This window comes from Tamandua tetradactyla, chromosome 4, assembly GCF_023851605.1.
Source record: "Tamandua tetradactyla isolate mTamTet1 chromosome 4, mTamTet1.pri, whole genome shotgun sequence".
Lineage (NCBI taxonomy): Eukaryota > Metazoa > Chordata > Mammalia > Pilosa > Myrmecophagidae > Tamandua > Tamandua tetradactyla.
The window spans coordinates 73,200,634-73,214,297 of NC_135330.1; the positions used below are offsets into that span (position 1 = coordinate 73,200,634).

A 13,664-nucleotide genomic window follows, 5' to 3' on the forward strand; every position below is an offset into this window, starting at 1 on the left:
CCCCTTCTCCTTTTCCAGAAAGATCTACCTCTCTTTCTGCTAGTCAATGTGGAGGCTTCATAAAAGCACAGGAACAAATATGCACTTCTTAACAAATACTCAATTTACCCAGAAGTGCTGGGCTGCCTGTGGGGAGCAGGCTCTCTGCTGACCCAGAAAAGCAAACCCAGGGCTCTGTGATGTAACGCGAGGCACTTCAAGGTGTCCCTCTCCATAGGACATCAGGCACTGGGCGGCCCTGTCCAAACAGAAACATGCTGGCAGTGGTGTTCCTACCTAGACAGATGTGAACACAAAAGAGATTTTTTCAGCTAATAAGATCCTCTGGTGTTTGTAGCACTAAGCAGGTAAGGTCATTAGAACCCTTCTTTTTAATATTTTTTTCTCATCCTGTTGGAATAAAAATAGGCTGAAGGAACTGATCTTATTTCCTATTTAAGTTATCTGCACAGAAAGTAGGTTTAAAATTTTTTTTTTCTTTTCTTTTTGCATGTGTATGGAAGGAGTAGGGGAGGTCAGGGGGAAGGAGAGTTGTGAGATGATGCTTTGGGGCCCCTTAGCCTAAGAATAAAAATGTTGGGCTTGAAATGGTTTCCTTTGGGAGCTGTTTGTGGAATCAAAACGCCTCTCTGGTTTGCAGTTCTGAAACCTACTATGGTGACTTGGAAAAAAAAAAAAAAAACACTTTCAATTTAGAGGGGAAAAAGGCTACAGCTCCTGGAGTCCCAGCTCGGCAGAGGAAAATGCCGCCGGATGATGTGACAGTCGCGGGTCTGGATTTCAAACACCAGCATTGATCTCAGCATCGATTGGGGTTGTGTTGCTGGGCTCCTCTGAGCACCAAGCCCCTTCTCTGTCCCCGAGGGAGAATAAGATTGATCGAAGGATGCAGCTGTGAAATGTGGATGGAAAAGGAGGACAAAGGGGACCAGTCCCATGGTGAGGGAAGGACCCCAACATGCTCTTCCAATAAAGTGAAATCCTGCAAGTCAGAGTCTCACCCTTAGCAACTTCCAGCCCTCACTCCGCCCCTTCCACACTCTGCTGTACTTTGTCAACAATTTTTCCCTTGGGAAGGCTCAGTGCTTTGGAAGATGTTCCTGTTAAATCTCTGTTCACAAGACCACCAGGAGAGTGGCATGTGGTTAAGTGATTAGTCCTCCTTCCCCCTGTTCCCAGGACCTTGTGCCCACTGGGCATCTTAGCCTAAAAAGATCTGCCCTGGCACCTCACTTTGCCTACTCGATTCCAGAGTAATCACCTAATTAATTATTAATTCATTTATTGAGTATTTATTGAGTGCCCCATGTGCTAGGAGCTTAGGAGACCTCAGTGAACAAAACAGACCCAGTTCTCTGCCCTTGTGAAGTTCATATGTACTGGGGGAAGATGGACAACAAACAATAAAAATAATAAATATGCAAATTGTTGCATGCTATAAAGTGATGAACACTATAGGGAAAGAAAAATGGTGCTGAGAAGGGGGATCTGGGAGGGCTGAGTTGCAGAGTGCCTGGGATGTCCCAGGGACACGAAAGAGGCCAGTGTGACTAAGGCAGGACATGTGTGTGGCCTAGGGTAAGATGGGTAAGGTGAAAGTGGTTCTGGGAGGCTAATTCTTAGATGGTATTATAGGGCATTGTGAGATCTTTGGTTGTTTTTTTTTTTTTTTTTTGCGTGGGTAGGCACCGGGAATCGAACCCAGGTCTCCGGCATGGCAGGCGAGAATTCTGCCACTGAGCCACCATCACAGTGCCTGATCTCTGGTTTTTATTCTGAGAGAAATGGGGAGCCACTGGAGACTTCTGAGCAGAGGATGGACATGATTTGACTTAGACTTTTAGAAGATTGCACGGGCACCTGAGTTGATGATAGAGGACAAGGATGGAGCAGGGGGACCAACAGAGGTTATTGTGGTAATCTAGGAGAAAGATGATGCCCTTGGGCCAGCACAGCAGACTGGAGGTGGTGAGAAGTAGTATGCTTCAGAATATAGTTAGTTCGGAGATGGAGCCAAGATTTCCTGATGGCTGGCTTGCAGGCAGAGGTTTTATGGTTGAGCAACTGAAAGAGTGTTGTCGCTCACACTGAGATGGGGAAGGCAGAAGGAGGAGGATTTCCCACAAGGATTTTCCATCTTAGTTCAGGGTAGAAATCTTCAGAAAAGAAAATTAGGATGCTCTAGATGCACCCAGTAGAAATGGCCCATAAATGGGAGGGAAGATGGGTGGTGGGCAGACTGCTGGTGCTGTGGAGTTCAGAACAAAGGGAGAGTGGGGACGTTTGGTCAAATCTATGGAAGATTGCACCTGGTGGTCTGGGCCGCTTAGACATGAAATAAATGTTCTATCATCTGTGCTTCCTGGACCTCCGTGCCCAGCCTTATCAAAACCATGTGGTATATTAAGAGTTTATGACCAAAGTCAGGAAGCTTTGCTTTGAATCTGACCATGCCCCATGCAGGCCTGCTTCAGGTTGCCTAACCTATCAGAACGCTGAAATGGGTATAATCATCACAGGAGATAAGGCATATGCCAGGAACATAGTAAGGACAATAAATCATATTGTTATTAGAGCCTCTTAAACATTATATTGGAGAGGTCTGTTTATCTGGCTGACTGTTTATCTGCTAGTCTCTGAGTACTTTGAAGCATAGACCGAGTCTTCTTTATCTTCGTAATCCCTGGGTCTGGTAGATGGAAAGCACCTAATGTAGCTTCACTGGAGAGCTTCCATGGTTCCATATGCAGCTTCATTGTCTGGGTGGTGAAATATTAATTAATTTAGAAATTATTAATTGAGCAACTACTGTGCATAAGGAACCATTCAGGTTATAAAGATGTCTAAATCCATCTCTGCCCCTTATAATCTAGTAGAAAAGCCAGGATTAGGACATCAATAACATTGTAAGTGCTTACAGGCAGGGGAAGCCATGGAGCTATGGGAGGCAGGGCAGGAGAAACTGGCCTCACACGCCTTTCGTCCCCCAACCTCAGCTCCCAGCCGGATCTTCCATCATGCCTTTCCCTTTGAGACAACTCAAGCAAGCACCCTGAAAAGTTACAGGGTGTTTTTAGGATCTCCTTGATTTTTGAGCTTGTGGCTGGATACAATTCAAATTAGTGAAGAAAAAGATATGCAGAAGCATATTTTGGAGGGCTGAAAAAGTCAACTTCTGGAATTCGGACTACTGGCTATTCTCTTGAATATTCTTCGCATGAGCCACTTATGACCAGAATAATTCTAAAGCAGGTAAATTAACGACAATTCTCCTCAACCTGATGGTATCTCCAATTGTAATGGAAAATTCTTGATCAAGCACCTTTCTAGAGAGAAGCACAAGTAATCTCAAATATGGATAAGCCAACTATTCATTTTGGGCTCCGGAATGTATCTCAAGGTTTCTGGTGAAAGTTAAGTTGTTTGCTTTTATAGGATCATAAGAAAGATCAAACCAAATAAAGAGGCCATGCTGTAAAGACTGGCTCAGGCAGTATTGGAGATGTGTCCACTTTCCTAATAACATCATCACAATCATCTTCTGTCTATTCTAGGCCAGAGGACAGATAAATCTTACTTCAGATGGAGGCTGGACACTGGCCTAAGCAGAACTGTTTGCTTTTTCCTTCTTACTGGCATGTTTACCGATAACATCCCAAGTTTGGGATCTCCCAAGAGAACCTCTTTGGTCACCACATGTTATTGTCCAGAGAATAAACTCAAAACCCACAGTATTAGCTATGAAAATGTCCACTAGGCTGGACAAACCAAAGGTTTTCAAGATTTGCTTTCTCCCCTAAAAAAATACAAATATTAAAATATTACTGACCCTCACATCCCCCGTCCCCACCCCCCCCCACCCCCCCGCCTTGGGAATATTCTAGAGATTCAATTTATTTATAACTAAGAATAAGTTCCTTACTATATTATGGGCACTGCACAAGGTGTTTGGGACACAAGTACAAACCCTGAGGAGGCTGATGATCCAGGAAAGGGTTCAGATTCATTCATGAGCATGTACAAAAGCATGTTCGAAGTGGCAGGGCATACTCCTAGTGTGACATTTGGGTTGAAATGAGCAGTTCTAGTAAACTCACATACCCAGTAACCAGAAAAATTTAGCCAATAGTGAATACGCACATCAAATCTTTTTGAGACTGAAATAAAATTTTCATTGGCAATGACTATTACTGTTCTATTTTACTCAAACCTGTAACTGTTATTGATACTAAAATTGGAAATAGTGGTAAAATATACTCTTATCATAAGTAATAAAAATGTTACTTAGATCCACCTTGAAAAAAAAAAAAGAAGTGGCAGGACAGCCATATGCTTGGGGTAGGTGGGAGAGCAAAGAAGCCTAGTGTCAAGACCACTTCTGCTGGGGGCAGGGAAGGGTCCTTGAATTGTGACATGGAAGATAAATAGAAGGTTTCTGGTTTGGGATCCACAGGGCTGAGGGCTTGGTGATTGAGGGGAACAGTCATCCCAAGCAGAGCAAGCCGCTTCTGCCCCTGGGCTGGTGGGGGTTGGCCTCTCGGGTCTTAACCCACATGCCAGTTTTTCCATAGATTACAAGCTGTGGCAGAGACAAGTCAAAGTTGTGTTGGATCCCTCCTCCAGCCCCAGAAGCAACAAAGGGACTGCAGGGTGCCCGAGGGTTTCACTTCCTTGGGAGCACCACCAGCTCCTAACTCCCCATCTCCTGCCCACCTGGCACACCGTTTTGATGCTGTGTCTGCGGCGGCAGCTGCTGTCAGCGCCACCTGTAACTGCTGCCATCTCGATTCCAGGGGACAGCATCAGGAGAGGGCTTGGCTTGCATCCCCAAACTTGCTTCTGGAAATGTAATGGTGTTCTTGGGACAGTGAATGCCACAAGCTGGGGAGACGAATGACTGCTTCTGATGCTAGAGGACAGGGCCGTAGGGAAGGATGAGGGAAAACTTCCTCATGGTGGCTGTTTATTTGTTTACCTAACTTCAAATTCTCGCTGGGTACCGCAGAGACAAAGCCTGTCTTACCGTTCCAGACATGAAACACTGGCTGAGACACACGTCAAATGAAAATAGCCTTTTGAGTCACAGTCAATGTTTTTTTTTAAAAATTGACAGCCAGACTCTGCTAAATTTGAGAGCCGATTTTCTGGTTTTGGCTTACTTTGTTTGGAGGTTAGGGACAATTTCCCAATGATTATTGTGTTGCAAGTATTGGGTCACTGCTGTAAGGAACAGCAGCATAGCTGGTCCTTGGCAGGCTTTCCAGCACCAGAGGACAAGGCTTTAAACACTCAAATTTTCTGAGTCTTCTGCTTCATACACTGGTCAGTCGTCAATTATCTTTTCTACTGGTAGTCTGAGGGTGAATCTTTGTTTTCCGTGCTTTGTTGGCACTCTCCCTGTTGCCGTTTACTCATTTTCTTGATTGACATCTTTATCTCTGTTTGTTCTTGCTTGGCAAGGAGTCTGCAATTTAATACAAGCTGGAAGGAGGGTTAGGAGGCCACTGCTACAGTCCAGGAGAGAGGATGGGGGTCCGACCAGGGCACCGAGAACGGGAAAGAGCATAGAGAGCAGAGAAGGAATGTCCAGGGGGACTCCCGGGTGGCTAGCGAGGGAGACTGGGCAGGTGAGGACTCCTGTAACCAACACAGGAGAAGTACAGGCACACCTCATTTCACTGCACTGCACTTCACAGCACTTCTCTCTACTGTGCTTTGCGGCTACTGAATTGATCATCTGGGGCAATCGTGTATGGAGCAAATCCATCAGCACCATTTTTCCAACAGCATGTGCTCTCTTTGTCACATTTTGCTAATCCTCCTAATAGTTTCAAACTTTTTCACGACTATTATATCTGTTCTGTGATTGTGATCAGTAGATCTTTCATGTTGCTAGTGTAATTGTTGTCGGGCACCACAAACCACACCTGTATGAGACTTAATCATTAAATGTGGAATATATCTGACCACTCTACTGACCAGCCATTCCTTATCTCTCTCCCTTTCCTTGGGCTTCCCTATTCCCTGAGATACAACAATATGAGGCTGATTAATAACCCTACAATGATCCCTAAGTGTTCAAGTGAAAGGAGCAATCTCATGTCTCTCATTTTAAAGCAAAAGTTAGAAATGATTAAGCTTATGAGAAAGGCAAATCAAGAGCGAGGCCTCTTATACCAAACAGCTAGCCAAATTGTGAATGCAAAGAAAAGTTCTTGAAGGAAATTAAAAGTACTACTTCAGTGAACACAGGAATGATAAGAAAGTGTAGCAGCCTATTGCTGATACGAAGAAAGTTCTAGTAGTCTGGATACTTCAAACCAGCCACAACATTCCATTAAAGCAAAGCCTAATCCAGAGCAAGGTCCTAATCCAGAGCAAGCCTGATCGGGTCTGTGAAGGCTGGAAGAGGTGAGGAAACTCGAGGACAAAAGTTTGAAGCTAACAAAGGCTGGTTCATGAGGTCTAAGGAAATAAGACATCTCCATGACATAAAAATGCAAGATAAAGCAGCAAGACAATGGTAGAATTTTTTAGCAATGTAGTATTCTTTAATTAAGGTGTGTGCATTTTTTTAAACATGGAATGCTATTGCACGCTTAAATAACTTCAAATATAACTTTTATATGTACTGGGAAACCCCAAAATTCATGTGACTTGTTTTATTGTGATTGATTATAGTGGTCTGGAACCAAACCTGTAATACCTCCAAGGTACACCTGTAGTTCTCTTTGGACCTTTTGGCTTGAAGGTACCTACAGGACATCCAGGTAGAAACTTAGTAGATGGCTGCTTGTGCAAGTCTAGGGCTCAAAGTGGGAATGGCAGATAGGGAACAAGATGCGATTCCATCTGTATGCTCAGATGTGATAGATTTATAGTGATTACACACACACACACACACACCAAGAAAGTTTGCAAAGTCACAAAAATAAGCCTGTTTATTTTGATACCAGTGTCCGAAATCTCACCTTTCATCTTTTCTGCCAGAGACGACAAAAGAACCTATTAATAATCATAAAATCATTAAGAATGTGGAGCTGAAAGAAGTCAAGCAAAAGGGAGGATCAAGTAATAGTAAAGGCAACCCATGAGTACTGCAGACACTCAGAACAGCTCTTTTCTCTTCTAGGGGCCCCATGGAGGAAGATCTTGAAAAACCTCAGAGAACGCAAATTTAGCAACTTACCATGTAATCACGAATTTTCTACTCAGACAATAGACTATCCTAGTGCATCTGGCCCCAAGTGGCTGTGATTTACACCAGAGTCACCTGAAGGGTGAGAACATCATCTTGGCAGCGAGAGTTGGTTGGGAACGTAAAGGAGCACAAAGAAGGCTGCATTGGGGTACAGTGGCCTGGCGTGGCGCCTCTCTGTGACCCAATGGCTCCAACATATCGGGAGGCTGGAAAGCTGGAAACAACAGCGCGGTTTCCTTTCCTGAGCCAGAGCACACTGACAGCTGATAAACCACACTTCTCCTGTCTTTTCAGCCAAACCATGTTTGGGTCCATTCTTTCACTCCCACCTTCCAATCAGACACCCAGAGTCCCTCTACCACCTGCCACTCTGCATGACGAGTCCAGCTGCCCTGATGGGGGAGGGATGGTAAAGGCTGAGCTCTCCCACCCTGAAAGAAGGTGACACAGAGGGTGAGTCCCAGAGGTGAGCAGAATTAACTGCCAGAAGGGAGAGAGCCGAAGGGTTAGGCTATTGTTGCACAATTGGGGCACTGTTGGTTCTTGTGATTATCATTAGTCTTGCACTCTTTATTTGAGTTTGGAGTCTTTTTTTCTGAAGCACAGGTGCAAACTCCTATCTTACCGAGTTGGTTTGAAGGCTCAATGAGAAAATATGGGGAAATCACATTGTACACAGCCTGCTATTTGTGAATGTTCAGTATATGGCAGTTATCATTATTTGGGGTGTATAGAGAAGTGGTTACGAACACAATCTCAGACTTGGGTCCAAACACCAGCTCTACCTCTTACTAACCGCAGTATATAGGGCAAGTTAGTTACCTTCTTAGAACCATGGTTTTATGCCCTCTGAAACGATATCTACTCAATCAGGTTATTATGAGTCCTATGATCAGATCATGTAAGTCAAGTACTTTAATTTGTAGTAGTGGTAATAGCACTTTTTTAAATGCCTGAGCATAGGTCTCTTTTATGCTTCAGATTTCTAGGAAAAATATTCTTTGATTCTGTCAAAAACAGGTTCTTATTGATCCATACCAAGATCTCTAAACTAGAGTTTATCAAAGCTACATGTTAGCCTGGATTAGGGGCCAGCAAACCCTTTCTGTAAAGGGCCAGAGAATAAATATTTTAGGCTTTATGGCCCAAACAGTCCTATTCTAACTATTCAATTCTGCTGTGGTAGGTCTGAAAGCAGCGATAGGTATTATGTAAACAAATGGGCAGGTCTGTTTCTAATTAAGTATTATTTACAAGAACACGCATTGGCCAAATTTACCCTTTGGTCATACCAACTTGGTCTGGTTAGAGGACAAATGAAAAAGGCTTTCATGTCCCTATATTTATTTCCCACAAGATGCCAAGTGCTAGGAAATCCACTATTAGAAAGTCATTCCTTTGAATTAAGCATTGTGATAGAAAGGCTTTTAATAAGGGTATTTATTTAGTTACACATTTATAGTTCTTCAGAGGAAAGGCGGCTAGCTTTCATCAACGGGAAGGCATGTAGCAATGTCTGCTGGCCTTCTCTCCTGGTTTCTGGGTTCCATTGGCTCTCCCCAGAGCATTTCCTTCCTGCATCTCCAAACATCTGGGCTGAACTGTGGAGTGCTGAAATGAGGTTTGCAGAGTTGCTTTGAGCTCTCTTCTGACCTCTCTCTTTTAAGCCTCCGTCACTCACTGCAGAAGGTACTCCCCTTCCCTGATTACAGATGTTATTAGCCATAGATGAGTTTCGTATGCTAATGATTCAAGACCACAGCCGCAAAACTGATCACCATCACCTGCCCAGTTGACACCTGAACCTAATAACCACAAGCATCAATCCATGAAGAAAACAGAGATGTCCAGCAAAATGTAAGTAAAAGGAATAATAGATAAAGATTAAGCTTTAGTTTAAACTGGTATATTGTGTACCTTCCTAAATGACTGGCCTTGACTTAGCTGGAAAGCATTAAGCTTATGGAGTTGGAAATGTTGAAAAAAAAAGTAGAGGAGAGGAAAAAGGAAGCAGGTCTGGCTTTTGCTTTCTCTCAAGTCTTGCTGAGTAAACTCCCCTTAGATTTTGTTCTCCTCTTCTCCCACCTCCAAGCAAAGATTTCTTCATCATAAAGAGCAAACCAAAAGAGTGGTTCTTCTGAGACATGGGTGGCCAGCCGCCTTCTCCAATTCCTACAGCCTGATTCTTCAGTTTCCAGCATTTCATCTCTCGGAATATGTGTGTGAGAGATCAGCCTCATTTGTCTGCTCCAAGCTTTGGTACACAGATTAACGTTAATGGTAGTATGAAGGTCCTTTCCTTCCCTTCCCTGTCTTCCAATTCCACCTCACCCCTCAGTGGTAGCCATGGGATGGGGATCCAAACATTATAAACAAGTGTCAGAACTCAGGGTTTGCATGGCAGACCTGCAAAGGGCAAAGCTACTTTACAGACAAAATACGAATTTCAGTTGTTGATCTAGGGAGAGCCATTGGTGATAGATGAGTCCTCACAGTGTAGGAGACAGCAGGCAATGGAGACATGGTCAGTCTGGGTAATGGGCTACCCATAAAAAGATATCCATTTGTCAAGATCACTTGGACTCAGAAATGGTTTTCTGTTTCTGTCCCCAAGAACAGCTATGGACACTTCCAGAAGCCCATCCCCAGGGTCCCACTAGGTTGCTCTGCCCCTAGATGGTCCCACTTTCATTCCATCACAGAAATGTTGTTCACTGTAGAGCCAACTCTCACTGGGGTCTCTCTGGGTTCCACAACCTCCCTGTTCAGGACTTGTAAGCTGGTCTTTCCAGAGCCCCCAGTCCCTTCAGTGTAGCTTCTTCTCTCAACTCCAATAGCACTTGCATCTGTGTTCCTCTCTTGGGGTCCTAAGAGACTTGAGGGCTGGAGCAGATTGAATTGTGTAACCCTGCAAAACACTCTTAATCTCAATCTGCATCCATGCAGGTGTGAACTCACTTGTAAATAGGACCCTTTGAAGATGTAATATCAGTTAGGTGTGTGCTCATTTGTGAATAAGATCTTCTAAAATCTTTACTTAGGTGTGAGCAAACTATTTCAGGGTGAGAATCTGTATCACGGGAGGCCTTATAAAAAGCTAGAAATGAGAGAAGAGAAAACCACTCAGGAGGAAACTAAGGGCGATGGAAGATTGCTGTCACCAGAATGCTACAGACTTCCAGGAGAAAGGATAGCAATGTCCATGCCTTGATTTTGGACTTTTAGCTCCAAAACTATTTGCCAATAAATGCTTGTCATGCAAGCCAACCCATTTAGGATATTTGTCATAGAAGACCGGAAAACTAAGACCAGGGTGCATGCATTTCTTTGGATCTACTCTTCCCCCACGACTACCCCCATTACCCAACCACCACCCCAGAACATTACTCAACACAAGAACTCATAGGTGCTCAATTAATGTTTGTAGAATTAATTCACAATGGGCAACTTTGGTGCTTACATCACATCAGTGATTATCTTGTTGTACTATGCTAATGGAGGCAGCAGAGACAAGCCATGGAGAAGGTTGGGAAGAAAATTCTACTAAAACCCCTGAACCCCTGTGAGGATGGCGTATGCTCAGAAGACTCCTGAGAGCTCTGAATCCTACAAAACCTCTTTCTTTTCCACTGACTGCTGCCCCCAGCCGTCATGGCTTAAAAACTTGTTTGGAATTTCAGGTCGTTTAAACCCCCCATTTGAGTTTGAATAGAAGAGTAGATGATTCAACAAATACTAGTTCAACTTTACTTTCTTACATTAACTTTTTAAATCATAAGGCAAATATGCATTAAGAATGTACTAATTTTAGTATACACAAAATAAGCCTTTTGTTGAATTTAAAGTCAATGTCTTTATTAACTTCTTCATTAAAGTAAACAACCCCCTGGATTTAGGAGTGAGGGAAAAGGGGAGTGAGGCAGGGAAGGAGGGAGAGTCCACATGAAGGGCGTTATCAAGTTGCCTGCTGCTCCGTTCCCAGTAACCCCAAACATTCCTCATTTCAGAACTACTCCCAGAGGCCCTGTGAGCTACTGTGTCTCAGGAGAGTCCACCAGGGAAGGAAAGGAGAAGAAGCTGCCTTCCATTGGCCAAATATTCTCCTGGTGGGGCACCCTCCTTCTGCAGTTTAGGATTGTACGCGCTGGGCATCAAGAGATTCCTACAGTGTGTCCTGCCATTGGGGCATGGTGACATGGCCAGGCTGTGCTTTCCTTGGTGCCTGCAGTGGCAGCTGGAGTGGAACAAGTGAGTCCAATAAGACCCAAGATGGTGCAAAATGATTGCTTAACATACTGAAAGTTTCAGCCCTGAGTGACTGGTCACCCACATGTATGTACTTTCTAGGGTCTATTTCTATTCAACATTCACTCATTCATTAATATATTCACATGCCTACTAGATGTCAAATGCTGTGATAAATAAAAATAACCCTAGCTTTGGAGAGCAACTGAAGCACCTTATTTATGGTCCAAAAACTTCCCTGACTCTCCATCCTTCTTGATGTTGCACCCCCCCATTTGGACCAATCTTGGCTAATCTTATCCGGAAGTGTTGAGATGGTCACAAATCTCCCACTGCAGGGCTCTGAGGCTGTGGGTGGACCTAGAAGAGACTGCACCTTTTCCAACAGGCAATTCTTATCCTTGTTTTGTGCAACTACTTATCCCTGCTCCCTATGTCATCACTCCAGGTTCTCTCAGGTCCAGAACGAGGGGAAAGGCGCTCCCCTAAAAGCAAAGGACCATATGCTCAGCTTCTAGAATGGGATTCTGTGCTGATAACACAATCCCCAAAAGAAAAGCAAGCTGCAGAAGCTCAGCGATGCTGCAATAACCTATAATTTGGGGCCTGTCGGTAGAAAAAGGCTCAAAGGTAATTCTTGTTGGTTTGCAGATGACAGGAAGATAATAACTCTTTTCCTTTGTGTTTGATCCATTTGTTAACTCATTTGGTCATGGCCCACCATGGCAGCATAGGCCAAGTATAGTTATGCCCATGTTACAGATGAGGAAACTGAGGCTGAGAGATGAACTAACTAGTTGAAGGTCATCCAACCAGGTAAAGGTAGTCCTAGGGCTGGAGCCACATTTTGTAAACATGAGTCCTACAGCTTACTTTCTTTGGTCCAACCTGGCCAGGCCTGTCCTTCATTCCACTGACCCAGAACCCAAAGTTGGCTGCTGCCAATCCTTATCCCCCATCTGGGAGACATTGGTCCCTAGAACCCAGGGGTTTTCCCCCAAGATACTTTAGCTCCCTGTGCTCTGTCAATGGGCAAAATGCCAGTGCTCGGGGCTCCATGTCCCCCCCTCCTGCCCTTCATCAAGCTCCCTCCTTCCCTCTCACGTAGCATAAAGCCAACTTACTCCCAGTAAATTCGGTGTTTTTCCATCCCAGTGAGCTCAGCCTTTCCTTTGATTTGGGTGCAAGCAGCTGCAGGTGCCTCAAGTCATCATGTGCTCTCTTTCCCCCTCTCTCTGCAATGTCATCCATGTTTACTTGCTGCTGTGGACTTTAGATTCTGTCAGAATGCCAATCGGCTGGGCCGCCAGGCACCGCAGCTGACAGTCAAATCTGTGATGTCGAATCCTTCTCCTGGAAAAAAGGGCTAAAGAGGTTAATACACTCAAGTCAGGATAAACACACCAGCTGTTAGAGTTTCTAATATTTAATATCATTATCGAATAAATAACTCGGGAAGAAATCACACACGCACATGTGAACACACACACACACGCACACCACACAATCACCACAAAAACCTGCTTCATTTATCGTGGTTAAAGAGAATATTAATAATTTATCTTAAAAGCCTCCAGAACAAAATAATGGTGACTGGGGCATATTAAGGAAACACTTGCTCGTCATCTGTTGCCGGTCCCCACCCAGTGGCACTCAAACCAGGTCAGCCTTGGAAAGAGGATGAGGGGGAGAAGAAGGCAGAATATATGTGGACAATTTTAGGGTTCCCTCTTGGTCTGGTTGGATCCCAGCTCACATATCCTCTGCTTTTGTTTTCAAAATTCCAGACTGATCTCTTAAAAAATGTATCACACTTCTCTCTACCTACACAGCCAATATAAGATTTTTTTTTTGAGGAAAATTTGCATTCAAACTCATATTAGTAACCAGTTTTGTTGAAACGGATTATTGTTATTTTTTGGCCAGCAAATAGTGCTTTGTTATTGTTTACTCTTCAAACTACTTTGTGTGTAGATATTAGCCAGGAAGTAGTCAGCATCTACTTTTCTTGAATACTTGCAGCCTTCTAATTCCCAAGCACTAAAGCTAAGGCTGGGCAGGACTGAATTTTAATGGCCTTTTAACAGTGTCAGGAAATTGTGAGTCCACTTTTTCTTTTTCTTTTTTTCCTGCCCCAGCTCATTGGCTGCTATTCACCTGGGCTAAAGGGACAGAAAATGATGATCATTGCATTTGGGGGAAAATTTTTGAACATGGG

At 44.0% G+C, this 13,664-nt stretch overlaps 1 long non-coding RNA gene across 1 annotated transcript; it reads left to right on the top strand.

Annotated features, from left to right (window-relative positions):
* The first annotated feature begins 235 nt into the window (after nt 1-235).
* Nucleotides 236-7,646, top strand: LOC143679065 (uncharacterized). Its single transcript, XR_013173538.1, has 3 exons — nt 236-347; nt 7,133-7,280; nt 7,496-7,646. It is a non-coding gene; the product is annotated as an uncharacterized LOC143679065 (long non-coding RNA).
* Nucleotides 7,647-13,664: the final 6,018 nt, after the last annotated feature.